Consider the following 13,670-nt stretch of genomic DNA (forward strand, 5'->3'; position numbering starts at 1 on the left):
AACGCTAAACGCCGAGGTACTGCAATTCTCATCCACCACAATACACCGATCACTATACATGACTCTATCTCCGATCCACTGGGTCGTTTTCTTATCCTTAAGGGTACGTATAACAACGCCCCAATTATATTGGCCTCAGTCTATGCCCCTAATGACCAACAAGGTTCTCTATATGCCACATTCTTTAATCAACTTACCCAGATGCCCCGAGGACTTATCATTATAGGAGGGGATTTTAACACTATCACGGACCCCAAATTAGATAGATCACGCCCCTCTAACACTCCCCCCAAACACGCCAAGACATCTAAGGCGCTCATGTCACGATTGGCCCTTCACGATCTATATGACGCTTGGAGAGTACAATACCCCAACGCGAGAGGTTACACACATTACTCTCCCCCCCATGACCTGCACACTCGTATTGATTACTTCTTTGTAGACCGTACCACATCTCAATCTCTTGCAGGCGCTCAGACTCTCCCTATACCATGGTCAGATCACCTAGCAATCGAACTAGAAATTTCTTCTCAGGTAGGCCCCCGACCTACTCGCCAATGGCGACTGAACGAACCCCTCTTCTTGAAACAATCAAATATTGAGACTATCACTACAGCACTCACGGATTTTATTACCTTCAACACTACCCCTGATATCCCCACACCCATCCTGTGGGAAGCTCACAAGGCCACCCTCCGGGGCACCCTTATCAATTTGTCAGCTGCATCTAAGAAGTCAGAGATGTCACGCATACTAGAATTAGAAAAGACACTAACATCCCTGACAGACCTACACCACAATCATCCTAAAAGACGCACTTATCTAAAGATACTCGCTGTTAAGGGACAACTGTCGCAAATATTATCTAAAAAGGCAGCACAAACTCTGTTATGGGTCCGACAAACTTTTTATGAAAAATCAGATAAAGCAGACACCATCTTGGCTCGCAAGCTGCGAGCTAAACGCACTCGCAACCGTATACTTAAGCTAAAATGTACAGACGGCACTATTACCCATGACCCTCAAGTTATGACCAGACAATTCCGTCAGTTCTATAAATCACTTTACAATCTTACACACAACCCCTCTACCGTACCCTCATACATCACCTCTCTCACCCAATATTTGAACTCATGCTCTCTTCCCACGTTATCTGTAGCACAACTCCAAAGCCTTAATGCGACGATCACTGATGAAGAGATTAGATTAGCCATTAAATCGTTACGCCGCTCTGCAGCGCCAGGGCCAGATGGCTTCACCGCCCTATACTACAAAAAATTTGCAGAATCACTGCTACCTATGCTTCGCCCACTCTTCAACTCACTTCTAGAGGGAGGCACGCTCGATGACGCCACCACCAGGGCCAACATCATAATTATCCCTAAACCACAGAGAGACCCACTAGAGATGGGCAATTATAGGCCTATCTCTCTTTTAAATGTCGATTTAAAACTTTTCGCTAAGATTCTTGCCATGCGCCTATCCCCTATTTTGACGTCCTTGGTCCACCCAGACCAGGTGGGCTTTATCCCTAACAGACAGGCATCCGATAATACGAGGCGTCTGATCAACCTTATTCAAATAGCAACAACCCGCTCACTGCCGACCCTGGTGGTGGCGCTCGACGCTGAGAAAGCCTTTGACAGGTTGGCTTGGCCATTTCTGACTCAAACCCTACACCATATGGGATTTCGAGACGCATTTCTCAGCGGTATTAACTCCCTCTATCACAACCCTTCCGCTTCCGTGTTAGTAAATGGCCTCGCGTCCGAGCCCTTCCAAATTAAAAACGGCACCCGACAGGGCTGCCCCCTCTCTCCCTTGTTGTTTGCCCTTGTCATGGAACCTCTCGCAGCCAGAATAAGGCTCAATAGCAATATCACGGGTATAGAAGTAGGTCACTCGGACCACAAGATAGCAATGTATGCGGACGACGTAATATTGACACTGACCAACCCCACTGTCTCTCTCCCAACCTTATTCGCTGAGACGCACATTTATGGCTCACACTCAAATTATAACATCAACACAGATAAAACAGAATTATTAGACATCAACATCCCTCACTCAGACTTAACACTACTTCAAATGAACTTCCCGTTCCGCTGGCAACCTGAGAAGATTAAATACTTGGGAGTCTATCTAACAAAATCGTATCCCCGACTATATGCAGCCAACTTCCCAAGACTACTTGCCTCCATCAAAACAGATCTAGTAGCGTGGAATAAACAATATATCTCATGGTTCGGACGTACTGCGGCGATCAAAATGAACGTCCTACCCCGCTTATTATATTTATGGCAGACGCTCCCAATCCACATCCCCACGTCAATCCTTAAAAATCTACAGCGCGACATTTCAAATTTCATATGGGCAACCAAAAAACCGAGAGTCAAGATGCGAATACTACACAAACATCAATCCACAGGAGGTATAGGCATACCCGATCTAATTAAATACTACCGCGCCACCCAACTAGCACCATGCATCCACTGGCACGCCCCGCCCGACCAGAAAGTCTGGACACATATAGAAGCTCACACATTATCGGTATACTCCCCTTCCACCCTCTTATGGTGCCTACGTACACAACGTCCGCCAACCTCAACCATGCTACCCACAACACGATTCACGCTATCCATATGGGATTACTGCACACGATTATACCAACTCCGCTCATCCCACCCCCTCTTGGTCCCCTTATGGAACAATCCTATCTTCACTCCTGGTATAGACCACTGTCATTTCCCACATTGGACTGCCCACAATATTTTGTTTCTATTGGATCTAGCTCCCCTACATACCTTCCCGGACTTCGCTACTCTACAAGCGCGCTTTAACCTCCCCCACAGAGTATTTTACCAATTTTTACAAATCCGACACTTCCACCACTCGCTCCACCGTCCTTCCCCAGGCACCCCCCTCACACCCACCTCAGCTATCGAATCCCTGTGTCGCTCGCAACACCTATCTAAAGGTCTTATCTCGTCAATCTATCAGATCCTACTATCACACAATCAACCTGCTAAAGAATCCCACGAACTGGCATGGGAGAATGACACGGGGGAGGTTCTCACCCCCGAAGACTGGTCCCTAATTAAACTGGCCATATCGAAATGCTCAATCTCAGTGGGCATTAAAGAGAATGCTTACAAACTATATACCAGATGGTATCTAGTACCGACCCGCCTCCGTGCAATTTTTCCTGATGCCTCGGATCTTTGCTGGCGACAATGTGGCCAGAGAGGATCCTTAATACACGTTTGGTGGAAGTGTCCAATTATAAGTCAATACTGGAAGGAAATGCACAAACTCATTAAACATATCACTGACTTTGACATGCCCTCTTCACCCTTTTATTCTCTCTTAGCCAGACCAATCCCCAACCTTCCACGTCCAACGCTCAAACTAATCAATCACATACTTAACACAGCGAAGTGTCAGATAGCATCGTACTGGAAGTCCACAACCCCCCCTCCCGTCCCAGCTACAATTAACGCCATATGGTCAACTTACAGGCTGGAACGAATCTCCTCAGTCCTTCATGACACCCCGACTCAATTTATCCGCGTTTGGTCACCTTGGACCGATTACTACGACGCCGAACCTCCCCTGTCAACCATCTAAAAACCATCTGAATTCACCTAGCATGATGCTACACCCCGACTGGCAACCCCCCCCCCACTACTTGTATTATATGATTGCATCTTCGATTTTGTGAATCCTATTCCCGATCCTACCCCCCCCCCCCACACTCTATCACCCTTTCTCTCTCCCCCTCTCTTTCTATTATTCTCTTTATCGGCACCCTTACTACCTCCCTGTCTTCCCCCCATAAATAATCACTAACGTTCTATACTACTTTCTTCTTCATCTTTCCTACAATCTACTACATATATTTTTTCTACCAGATTTATGACCAGTATATTTATCTCCATAAATATAAAATGTTAAATTGTATTTCAATGTTATGAGTTACACTCCTACTGATCTTTGATGATATATATTGGACCGCAGACGCTTATTACAGTATAACGATGCTTGGATAAGATGTTATAATAAGCCTACTGTTTTTTCTCTCACGAGTTGTAACTTAATTCTAACTCACCCAATAAAATATTCTTTAAAAAAAAAAAAAAAAATCTGGAAAGCTGACATAAATTCCTGAATACAGGAAACTCAAATGAATGGACTCTGAGCAAGTTCATCACAGGCTGAAAAGATCATTTTGCAGTCACAAAGAAAATTGTTTGTGAGATGTTTATGGGAAATAAGCCCTGCAGCAAGTGTACAGTCAACTCTCAAAATTTGATTCTGTATATACTTCAATAACCATCAAAGCTTGAAACAGGTTCAAAAACATGATGAACACTCCAAGTGGCATAAAACAGCTGGGCCAGTGGCGCAATGGATAACGCGTCTGACTACGGATCAGAAGATTGAAGGTTCGACTCCTACCTGGCTCGTTTAAGTTGCCGTGATCGTATAGTTGTTAGTACTCTACGTTGTGGCCGCAGCAACCCCGGTTCGAATCCGGGTCACTGCATTTTCATTTTATTTCTCGCACATCCATTTCTTTACAATATTGAAGGTAAGGACAATTGAAGAAACTAAGTAGATTCTTTGAATGTGCTTGCACAATTTGTCTTTACTGCTTATTGTGAAGCTATCTTTCCATACTTTGAATCATTTCTTGATCATTTCTTTGTGAATCATTTTCTTGAAATCTGGAAAGCTGACATAAATTCCTGAATACAGGAAACTCAAATGAATGGACTCTGAGCAAGTTCATCACAGGCTGAAAAGATCATTTTGCAGTCACAAAGAAAATTGTTTGTGAGAAGTTTATGGGAAATAAGCCCTGCAGCAAGTGTACAGTCAACTCTCAAAATTTGATTCTGTATATACTTCATTAACCATCAAAGCTTGAAACAGGTTCAAAAACATGATGAACACTCCAAGTGACATCAGACATCTGGGCCAGTGGCGCAATGGATAACGCGTCTGACTACAGATCAGAAGATTGTAGGTTCGACTCCTACCTGGTTCGTTTAAGTTGCCGTGATCATATAGTGGTTAGTACTCTGCGTTGTGGCCGCAGCAACCCTGGTTCGAATCCGGGTCACGGCATTTTCATTTTATTTCTCACACATCCATTTCTTTACAATATTGAAGGTAAGGACAATTGAAGAAACTAAGCAGATTCTTTGAATGTGCTTGCACAATTTGTCTTTACTGCTTATTGTAAAGCTATCTTTCCATACTTTGAATCATTTCTTGATCATTTCTTTGTAAATCATTTTCTTGAAATCTGGAAAGCTGACATAAATTCCTGAATACAGGAAACTCAAATGAATTGACTCTGAGCAAGTTCATCACAGGCTGAAAAGATCATTTTGCAGTCACAAAGAAAATTGTTTGTGAGATGTTTATGGGAAATAAGCTCTGCAGCAAGTGTACAGTCAACTCTCAAAATTTGATTCTGTATATACTTCAATAACCATCAAAGCTTGAAATAGTTCAAAAACATGATGAACACTCCAAGTGGCATAAGACAGCTGGGCCAGTGGCGCAATTGATAACGCGTCTGACTACGGATCAGAAGATTGTAGGTTCGACTCTTACCTGGCTCGTTTAAGTTTCCGTGATTGTATAGTGGTTAGTACTCTGCGTTGTGGCCGCAGCAACCCTGGTTTGAATCCGGGTCAAGGCATTTTCATTTTATTTCTCACACATCCATTTCTTTACAATATTGAAGGTAAGGACAATTGAAGAAACTAAGCAGATTCTTTGAATGTGCTTGCACAATTTGTCTTTACTGCTTATTGTAAAGCTATCTTTCCATACTTTGAATCATTTCTTGATCATTTCTTTGTGAATCATTTTCTTGAAATCTGGAAAGCTGACATAAATTCCTGAATACAGGAAACTCAAATGAATTGACTCTAAGCAAGTTCATCACAGGCTGAAAAAATCATTTTGCAGTCACAAAGAAAATTGTTTGTGAGATGTTTATGGGAAATAAGCCCTGCAGCAAGTGTACAGTCAACTCTCAAAATTTGATTCTGTATATACTTCAATAACCATCAAAGCTTGAAATAGTTCAAAAACATGATGAACACTCCAAGTGGCATTAGACAGCTGGGCCAGTGGCGCAATGGATAACGCGTCTGACTACGGATCAGAAGATTGTAGGTTCGACTCTTACCTGGCTCGTTTAAGTTTCAGTGATTGTATAGTGGTTAGTACTCTGCGTTGTGGCCGCAGCAACCCAGGTTCGAATCCGGGTCACAGCATTTTCATTTTATTTATCACACATCCATTTCTTTACAATATTGAAGGTAAGGACAATTGAAGAAACTAAGCAGATTCTTTGAATGTGCTTGCACAATTTGTCTTTACTGCTTATTGTGAAGCAATCTTTCCATACTTTGAATCATTTCTTGATCATTTCTTTGTGAATCATTTTCTTGAAATCTGGAAAGCTGACATAAATTCCTGAATACAGGAAACTCAAATGAATTGACTCTGAGCAAGTTCATCACAGGCTGAAAAGATAATTTTGCAGTCACAAAGAAAATTGTTTGTGAGATGTTTATGGGAAATAAGCCCTGCAGCAAGTGTACAGTCAACTCTCAAAATTTGATTCTGTGTATACTTCAATAACCATCAAAGCTTGAAATAGTTCAAAAACATGATGAACACTCCAAGTGGCATAAGATAGCTGGGCCAGTGGCGCAATGGATAACGCGTCTGACTACGGATCAGAAGATTGTAGGTTCGACTCTTACCTGGCTCGTTTAAGTTTTCGTGATTGTGTAGTGGTTAGTACTCTGCGTTGTAGCCGCAACAACCCAGGTTCGAATCCGGGTCACAGCATTTTCCTTTTATTTCTCACACATCCATTTCTTTACAATATTGAAGGTAAGGACAATTGAAGAAACTAAGCAGATTCTTTGAATGTGCTTGCACAATTTGTCTTTACTGCTTATTGTGAAGCTATCTTTCCATACTTTGAATCATTTCTTGATCATTTCTTTGTGAATCATTTTCTTGAAATCTGGAAAGCTGACATAAATTCCTGAATACAGGAAATTCAAATAAATGGACTCTGAGCAAGTTCATCACAGGCTGAAAAAATCATTTTGCAGTCACAAAGAAAATTGTTTGTGAGATGTTTATGGGAAATAAGCCCTGCAGCAAGTGTACAGTCAACTCTGAAAATTTGATTCTGTATATACTTCAACAACCATCTAAGCTTGAAACAGGTTCAAAAACATGATGAACACTCCAAGTGACATAAGACAGCTGGGCCAGTGGCGCAATGGATAACGCGTCTGACTACGGATCAGAAGATTGTAGGTTCGACTCCTACCTGGCTCGTTTAAGTTGCCGTGATCGTATAGTGGTTAGTATTCTGCGTTATGGCCGCAGCAACCCCGGTTCGAATCCAGGTCACGGCATTTTCATTTTATTTCTCACACATCCATTTCTTTACAATATTGAAGGTAAGGACAATTGAAGAAACTAAGCAGATTCTTTGAATGTGCTTGCACAATTTGTCTTTACTGCTTATTGTAAAGCTATCTTTCCATACTTTGAATCATTTCTTGATCATTTCTTTGTGAATCATTTTCTTGAAATCTGGAAAGCTGACATAAATTCCTGAATACAGGAAACTCAAATGAATTGACTCTGAGCAAGTTCATCACAGGCTGAAAAGATCATTTTGCAGTCACAAAGAAAATTGTTTGTGAGATGTTTATGGGAAATAAGCTCTGCAGCAAGTGTACAGTCAACTCTCAAAATGTGATTCTGTATATACTTCAATAACCATCAAAGCTTGAAATAGTTCAAAAACATGATGAACACTCCAAGTAGCATAAGCCAGCTGGGCCAGTGGCGCAATGGATAACACGTCTGACTACGGATCAGAAGATTGTAGGTTCGACTCCTACCTGGCTCGTTTAAGTTTCCGTGATTGTATAGTGGTTAGTACTCTGTGTTGTGGCCGCAGCAACCCTGGTTCGAATCCGGGTCACGGCATTTTCATTTTATTTCTCACACATCCATTTCTTTACAATATTGAAGGTAAGGACAATTGAAGAAACTAAGCAGATTCTTTGAATGTGCTTGCACAATTTGTCTTTACTGCTTATTGTAAAGCTATCTTTCCATACTTTGAATCATTTCTTGATCATTTCTTTGTAAATCATTTTCTTGAAATCTGGAAAGCTGACATAAATTCCTGAATACAGGAAACTCAAATGAATTGACTCTGAGCAAGTTCATCACAGGCTGAAAAGATCATTTTGCAGTCACAAAGAAAATTGTTTGTGAGATGTTTATGGGAAATAAGCTCTGCAGCAAGTGTACAGTCAACTCTCAAAATTTGATTCTGTATATACTTCAATAACTATCAAAGCTTGAAATAGTTCAAAAACATAATGAACACTCCAAGTGACATAAGACAGCGGGGCCAGTGGCGCAATTGATAACGCGTCTGACTACGGATCAGAAGATTGTAGGTTCGACTCTTACCTGGCTCGTTTAAGTTTCCGTGATTGTATAGTGGTTAGTACTCTGCGTTGTGGCCGCAGCAACCCTGGTTTGAATCCGGGTCACGGCATTTTCATTTTATTTCTCACACATCCATTTCTTTACAATATTGAAGGTAAGGACAATTGAAGAAACTAAGCAGATTCTTGGAATGTGCTTGCACAATTTGTCTTTACTGCTTATTGTAAAGCTATCTTTCCATACTTTGAATCATTTCTTGATCATTTCTTTGTGAATCATTTTCTTGAAATCTGGAAAGCTGACATAAATTCCTGAATACAGGAAACTCAAATGAATTGACTCTAAGCAAGTTCATCACAGGCTGAAAAAATCATTTTGCAGTCACAAAGAAAATTGTTTGTGAGATGTTTATGGGAAATAAGCCCTGCAGCAAGTGTACAGTCAACTCTCAAAATTTGATTCTGTATATACTTCAATAACCATCAAAGCTTGAAATAGTTCAAAAACATGATGAACACTCCAAGTGGCATTAGACAGCCGGGCCAGTGGCGCAATGGATAACGTGTCTGACTACGGATCAGAAGATTGTAGGTTCGACTCTTACCTGGCTCGTTTAAGTTTCAGTGATTGTATAGTGGTTAGTACTCTGCGTTGTGGCCGCAGCAACCCAGGTTCGAATCCGGGTCACAGCATTTTCATTTTATTTATCACACATCCATTTCTTTACAATATTGAAGGTAAGGACAATTGAAGAAACTAAGCAGATTCTTTGAAAGTGCTTGCACAATTTGTCTTTACTGCTTATTGTGAAGCAATCTTTCCATACTTTGAATCATTTCTTGATCATTTCTTTGTGAATCATTTTCTTGAAATCTGGAAAGCTGACATAAATTCCTGAATACAGGAAACTCAAATGAATTGACTCTGAGCAAGTTCATCACAGGCTGAAAAGATCATTTTGCAGTCACAAAGAAAATTGTTTGTGAGATGTTTATGGGAAATAAGCCCTGCAGCAAGTGTACAGTCAACTCTCAAAATTTGATTCTGTGTATACTTCAATAACCATCAAAGCTTGAAATAGTTCAAAAACATGATGAACACTCCAAGTGGCATAAGATAGCTGGGCCAGTGGCGCAATGGATAACGCGTCTGACTACGGATCAGAAGATTGTAGGTTCGACTCTTACCTGGCTCGTTTAAGTTTCCGTGATTGTGTAGTGGTTAGTACTTTGCGTTGTAGCCGCAACAACCCAGGTTCGAATCTGGGTCACAGCATTTTCCTTTTATTTCTCACACATCCATTTCTTTACAATATTGAAGGTAAGGACAATTGAAGAAACTAAGCAGATTCTTTGAATGTGCTTGCACAATTTGTCTTTACTGCTTATTGTGAAGCTATCTTTCCATACTTTGAATCATTTCTTGATCATTTCTTTGTGAATCATTTTCTTGAAATCTGGAAAGCTGACATAAATTCCTGAATACAGGAAATTCAAATAAATGGACTCTGAGCAAGTTCATCACAGGCTGAAAAGATAATTTTGCAGTCACAAAGAAAATTGTTTGTGAGATGTTTATGGGAAATAAGCCCTGCAGCAAGTGTACAGTCAACTCTGAAAATTTGATTCTGTATATACTTCAACAACCATCTAAGCTTGAAATAGTTCAAAAACATGATGAACACTCCAAGTGGCATAAGATAGCTGGGCCAGTGGCGCAATGGATAACGCGTCTGACTACGGATCAGAAGATTGTAGGTTCGACTCTTACCTGGCTCGTTTAAGTTTCCGTGATTGTGTAGTGGTTAGTACTCTGCGTTGTAGCCGCAACAACCCAGGTTCGAATCCGGGTCACAGCATTTTCCTTTTATTTCTCACACATCCATTTCTTTACAATATTGAAGGTAAGGACATTTGAAGAAACTAAGCAGATTCTTTGAATGTGCTTGCACAATTTGTCTTTACTGCTTATTGTGAAGCTATCTTTCCATACTTTGAATCATTTCTTGATCATTTCTTTGTGAATCATTTTCTTGAAATCTGGAAAGCTGACATAAATTCCTGAATACAGGAAATTCAAATAAATGGACTCTGAGCAAGTTCATCACAGGCTGAAAAGATAATTTTGCAGTCACAAAGAAAATTGTTTGTGAGATGTTTATGGGAAATAAGCCCTGCAGCAAGTGTACAGTCAACTCTGAAAATTTGATTCTGTATATACTTCAACAACCATCTAAGCTTGAAACAGGTTCAAAAACATGATGAACACTCCAAGTGACATAAGACAGCTGGGCCAGTGGCGCAATGGATAACGCGTCTGACTACGGATCAGAAGATTGTAGGTTCGACTCCTACCTGGCTCGTTTATGTTGCCGTGATCGTATAGTGGTTAGTACTCTGCGTTATGGCCGCAGCAACCCCGGTTCGAATCCAGGTCACGGCATTTTCATTTTATTTCTCACACATCCATTTCTTTACAATATTGAAGGTAAGGACAATTGAAGAAACTAAGCAGATTCTTTGAATGTGCTTGCACAATTTGTCTTTACTGCTTATTGTAAAGCTATCTTTCCATACTTTGAATCATTTCTTGATCATTTCTTTGTGAATCATTTTCTTGAAATCTGGAAAGCTGACATAAATTCCTGAATACAGGAAACTCAAATGAATTGACTCTGAGCAAGTTCATCACAGGCTGAAAAGATCATTTTGCAGTCACAAAGAAAATTGTTTGTGAGATGTTTATGGGAAATAAGCTCTGCAGCAAGTGTACAGTCAACTCTCAAAATTTGATTCTGTATATACTTCAATAACCATCAAAGCTTGAAATAGATCAAAAACATGATGAACACTCCAAGTGGCATAAGCCAGCTGGGCCAGTGGCGCAATGGATAACGCATCTGACTACGGATCAGAAGATTGTAGGTTCGACTCCTACCTGGCTCGTTTAAGTTTCCGTGATTGTATAGTGGTTAGTACTCTGTGTTGTGGCCGCAGCAACCCTGGTTCGAATCCGGGTCACGGCATTTTCATTTTATTTCTCACACATCCATTTCTTTACAATATTGAAGGTAAGGACAATTGAAGAAACTAAGCAGATTCTTTGAATGTGCTTGCACAATTTGTCTTTACTGCTTATTGTGAAGCAATCTTTCCATACTTTGAATCATTTCTTGATCATTTCTTTGTGAATCATTTTCTTGAAATCTGGAAAGCTGACATAAATTCCTGAATACAGGAAACTCAAATGAATTGACTCTGAGCAAGTTCATCACAGGCTGAAAAGATCATTTTGCAGTCACAAAGAAAATTGTTTGTGAGATGTTTATGGGAAATAAGCCCTGCAGCAAGTGTACAGTCAACTCTCAAAATTTGATTCTGTGTATACTTCAATAACCATCAAAGCTTGAAATAGTTCAAAAACATGATGAACACTCCAAGTGACATAAGATAGCTGGGCCAGTGGCGCAATGGATAACGCATCTGACTACGGATCAGAAGATTGTAGGTTCGACTCTTACCTGGCTCGTTTAAGTTTCCGTGATTGTATAGTGGTTAGTACTCTGCGTTGTAGCCGCAGCAACCCTGGTTCGAATCCGGGTCACAGCATTTTCCTTTTAATTCTCACACATCCATTTCTTTACAATATTGAAGGTAAGGACAATTGAAGAAACTAAGCAGATTCTTTGAATGTGCTTGCACAATTTGTCTTTACTGCTTATTGTGAAGCTATCTTTCCATACTTTGAATCATTTCTTGATCATTTCTTTGTGAATCATTTTCTTGAAATCTGGAAAGCTGACATAAATTCCTGAATACAGGAAATTCAAATAAATGGACTCTGAGCAAGTTCATCACAGGCTGAAAAGATCATTTTGCAGTCACAAAGAAAATTGTTTGTGAGATGTTTATGGGAAATAAGCCCTGCAGCAAGTGTACAGTCAACTCTGAAAATTTGATTCTGTATATACTTCAACAACCATCTAAGCTTGAAACAGGTTCAAAAACATGATGAACACTCCAAGTGAGATAAGACAGCTGGGCCAGTGGCGCAATGGATAACGCGTCTGACTACGGATCAGAAGATTGAAGGATCGACTCCTACCTGGCTCGTTTAAGTTGCCGTGATCGTATAGTGGTTAGTACTCTGCGTTGTGGCCGCAGCAACTCCGGTTCGAATCCGGGTCACAGCATTTTCATTTTATTTCTCACACATCCATTTCTTTACAATATTGAAGGTAAGGACATTTGAAGAAACTAAGCAGATTCTTTGAATGTGCTTGCACAATTTGTCTTTACTGCTTATTGTGAAGCTATCTTTCCATACTTTGAATCATTTCTTGATCATTTCTTTGTGAATCATTTTCTTGAAATCTGGAAAGCTGACATAAATTCCTGAATACAGGAAATTCAAATAAATGGACTCTGAGCAAGTTCATCACAGGCTGAAAAGATAATTTTGCAGTCACAAAGAAAATTGTTTGTGAGATGTTTATGGGAAATAAGCCCTGCAGCAAGTGTACAGTCAACTCTGAAAATTTGATTCTGTATATACTTCAACAACCATCTAAGCTTGAAACAGGTTCAAAAACATGATGAACACTCCAAGTGACATAAGACAGCTGGGCCAGTGGCGCAATGGATAACGCGTCTGACTACGGATCAGAAGATTGTAGGTTCGACTCCTACCTGGCTCGTTTATGTTGCCGTGATCGTATAGTGGTTTGTACTCTGCGTTATGGCCGCAGCAACCCCGGTTCGAATCCAGGTCACGGCATTTTCATTTTATTTCTCACACATCCATTTCTTTACAATATTGAAGGTAAGGACAATTGAAGAAACTAAGCAGATTCTTTGAATGTGCTTGCACAATTTGTCTTTACTGCTTATTGTAAAGCTATCTTTCCATACTTTGAATCATTTCTTGATCATTTCTTTGTGAATCATTTTCTTGAAATCTGGAAAGCTGACATAAATTCCTGAATACAGGAAACTCAAATGAATTGACTCTGAGCAAGTTCATCACAGGCTGAAAAGATCATTTTGCAGTCACAAAGAAAATTGTTTGTGAGATGTTTATGGGAAATAAGCTCTGCAGCAAGTGTACAGTCAACTCTCAAAATTTGATTCTGTATATACTTCAATAACCAT

The 13,670-nt window shown here is 40.3% G+C and overlaps 15 non-coding genes across 15 annotated transcripts; all 15 read left to right on the forward strand.

Moving 5' to 3' along the window:
- Positions 1 to 4,393: 4,393 nt before the first annotated feature.
- TRNAR-ACG (transfer RNA arginine (anticodon ACG)) lies at positions 4,394 to 4,466 on the forward strand. Its single transcript has one exon. It is a non-coding gene; the product is annotated as a tRNA-Arg (tRNA).
- A 511-nt stretch (positions 4,467 to 4,977) lies between these two features.
- On the forward strand, positions 4,978 to 5,050 carry TRNAC-ACA (transfer RNA cysteine (anticodon ACA)). Its single transcript has one exon. It is a non-coding gene; the product is annotated as a tRNA-Cys (tRNA).
- Positions 5,051 to 5,560: 510 nt separating this feature from the next.
- On the forward strand, positions 5,561 to 5,633 carry TRNAR-ACG (transfer RNA arginine (anticodon ACG)). The gene has a single exon. It is a non-coding gene; the product is annotated as a tRNA-Arg (tRNA).
- Positions 5,634 to 6,143: 510 nt separating this feature from the next.
- TRNAR-ACG (transfer RNA arginine (anticodon ACG)) lies at positions 6,144 to 6,216 on the forward strand. The gene has a single exon. It is a non-coding gene; the product is annotated as a tRNA-Arg (tRNA).
- A 510-nt stretch (positions 6,217 to 6,726) lies between these two features.
- TRNAR-ACG (transfer RNA arginine (anticodon ACG)) lies at positions 6,727 to 6,799 on the forward strand. The gene has a single exon. It is a non-coding gene; the product is annotated as a tRNA-Arg (tRNA).
- Positions 6,800 to 7,310: 511 nt separating this feature from the next.
- TRNAR-ACG (transfer RNA arginine (anticodon ACG)) lies at positions 7,311 to 7,383 on the forward strand. The gene has a single exon. It is a non-coding gene; the product is annotated as a tRNA-Arg (tRNA).
- A 510-nt stretch (positions 7,384 to 7,893) lies between these two features.
- Positions 7,894 to 7,966, forward strand: TRNAR-ACG (transfer RNA arginine (anticodon ACG)). Its single transcript has one exon. It is a non-coding gene; the product is annotated as a tRNA-Arg (tRNA).
- Positions 7,967 to 8,476: 510 nt separating this feature from the next.
- Positions 8,477 to 8,549, forward strand: TRNAR-ACG (transfer RNA arginine (anticodon ACG)). The gene has a single exon. It is a non-coding gene; the product is annotated as a tRNA-Arg (tRNA).
- Positions 8,550 to 9,059: 510 nt separating this feature from the next.
- TRNAR-ACG (transfer RNA arginine (anticodon ACG)) lies at positions 9,060 to 9,132 on the forward strand. Its single transcript has one exon. It is a non-coding gene; the product is annotated as a tRNA-Arg (tRNA).
- Positions 9,133 to 9,642: 510 nt separating this feature from the next.
- TRNAR-ACG (transfer RNA arginine (anticodon ACG)) lies at positions 9,643 to 9,715 on the forward strand. The gene has a single exon. It is a non-coding gene; the product is annotated as a tRNA-Arg (tRNA).
- A 510-nt stretch (positions 9,716 to 10,225) lies between these two features.
- Positions 10,226 to 10,298, forward strand: TRNAR-ACG (transfer RNA arginine (anticodon ACG)). The gene has a single exon. It is a non-coding gene; the product is annotated as a tRNA-Arg (tRNA).
- Positions 10,299 to 10,809: 511 nt separating this feature from the next.
- Positions 10,810 to 10,882, forward strand: TRNAR-ACG (transfer RNA arginine (anticodon ACG)). The gene has a single exon. It is a non-coding gene; the product is annotated as a tRNA-Arg (tRNA).
- A 510-nt stretch (positions 10,883 to 11,392) lies between these two features.
- Positions 11,393 to 11,465, forward strand: TRNAR-ACG (transfer RNA arginine (anticodon ACG)). The gene has a single exon. It is a non-coding gene; the product is annotated as a tRNA-Arg (tRNA).
- Positions 11,466 to 11,975: 510 nt separating this feature from the next.
- TRNAR-ACG (transfer RNA arginine (anticodon ACG)) lies at positions 11,976 to 12,048 on the forward strand. The gene has a single exon. It is a non-coding gene; the product is annotated as a tRNA-Arg (tRNA).
- A 1,095-nt stretch (positions 12,049 to 13,143) lies between these two features.
- Positions 13,144 to 13,216, forward strand: TRNAR-ACG (transfer RNA arginine (anticodon ACG)). The gene has a single exon. It is a non-coding gene; the product is annotated as a tRNA-Arg (tRNA).
- The last annotated feature ends 454 nt before the right edge of the window (positions 13,217 to 13,670 follow it).

The sequence above is a fragment of the Pseudophryne corroboree genome, chromosome 6 (assembly GCF_028390025.1).
Source record: "Pseudophryne corroboree isolate aPseCor3 chromosome 6, aPseCor3.hap2, whole genome shotgun sequence".
In the NCBI taxonomy this organism is placed as follows: domain Eukaryota; kingdom Metazoa; phylum Chordata; class Amphibia; order Anura; family Myobatrachidae; genus Pseudophryne; species Pseudophryne corroboree.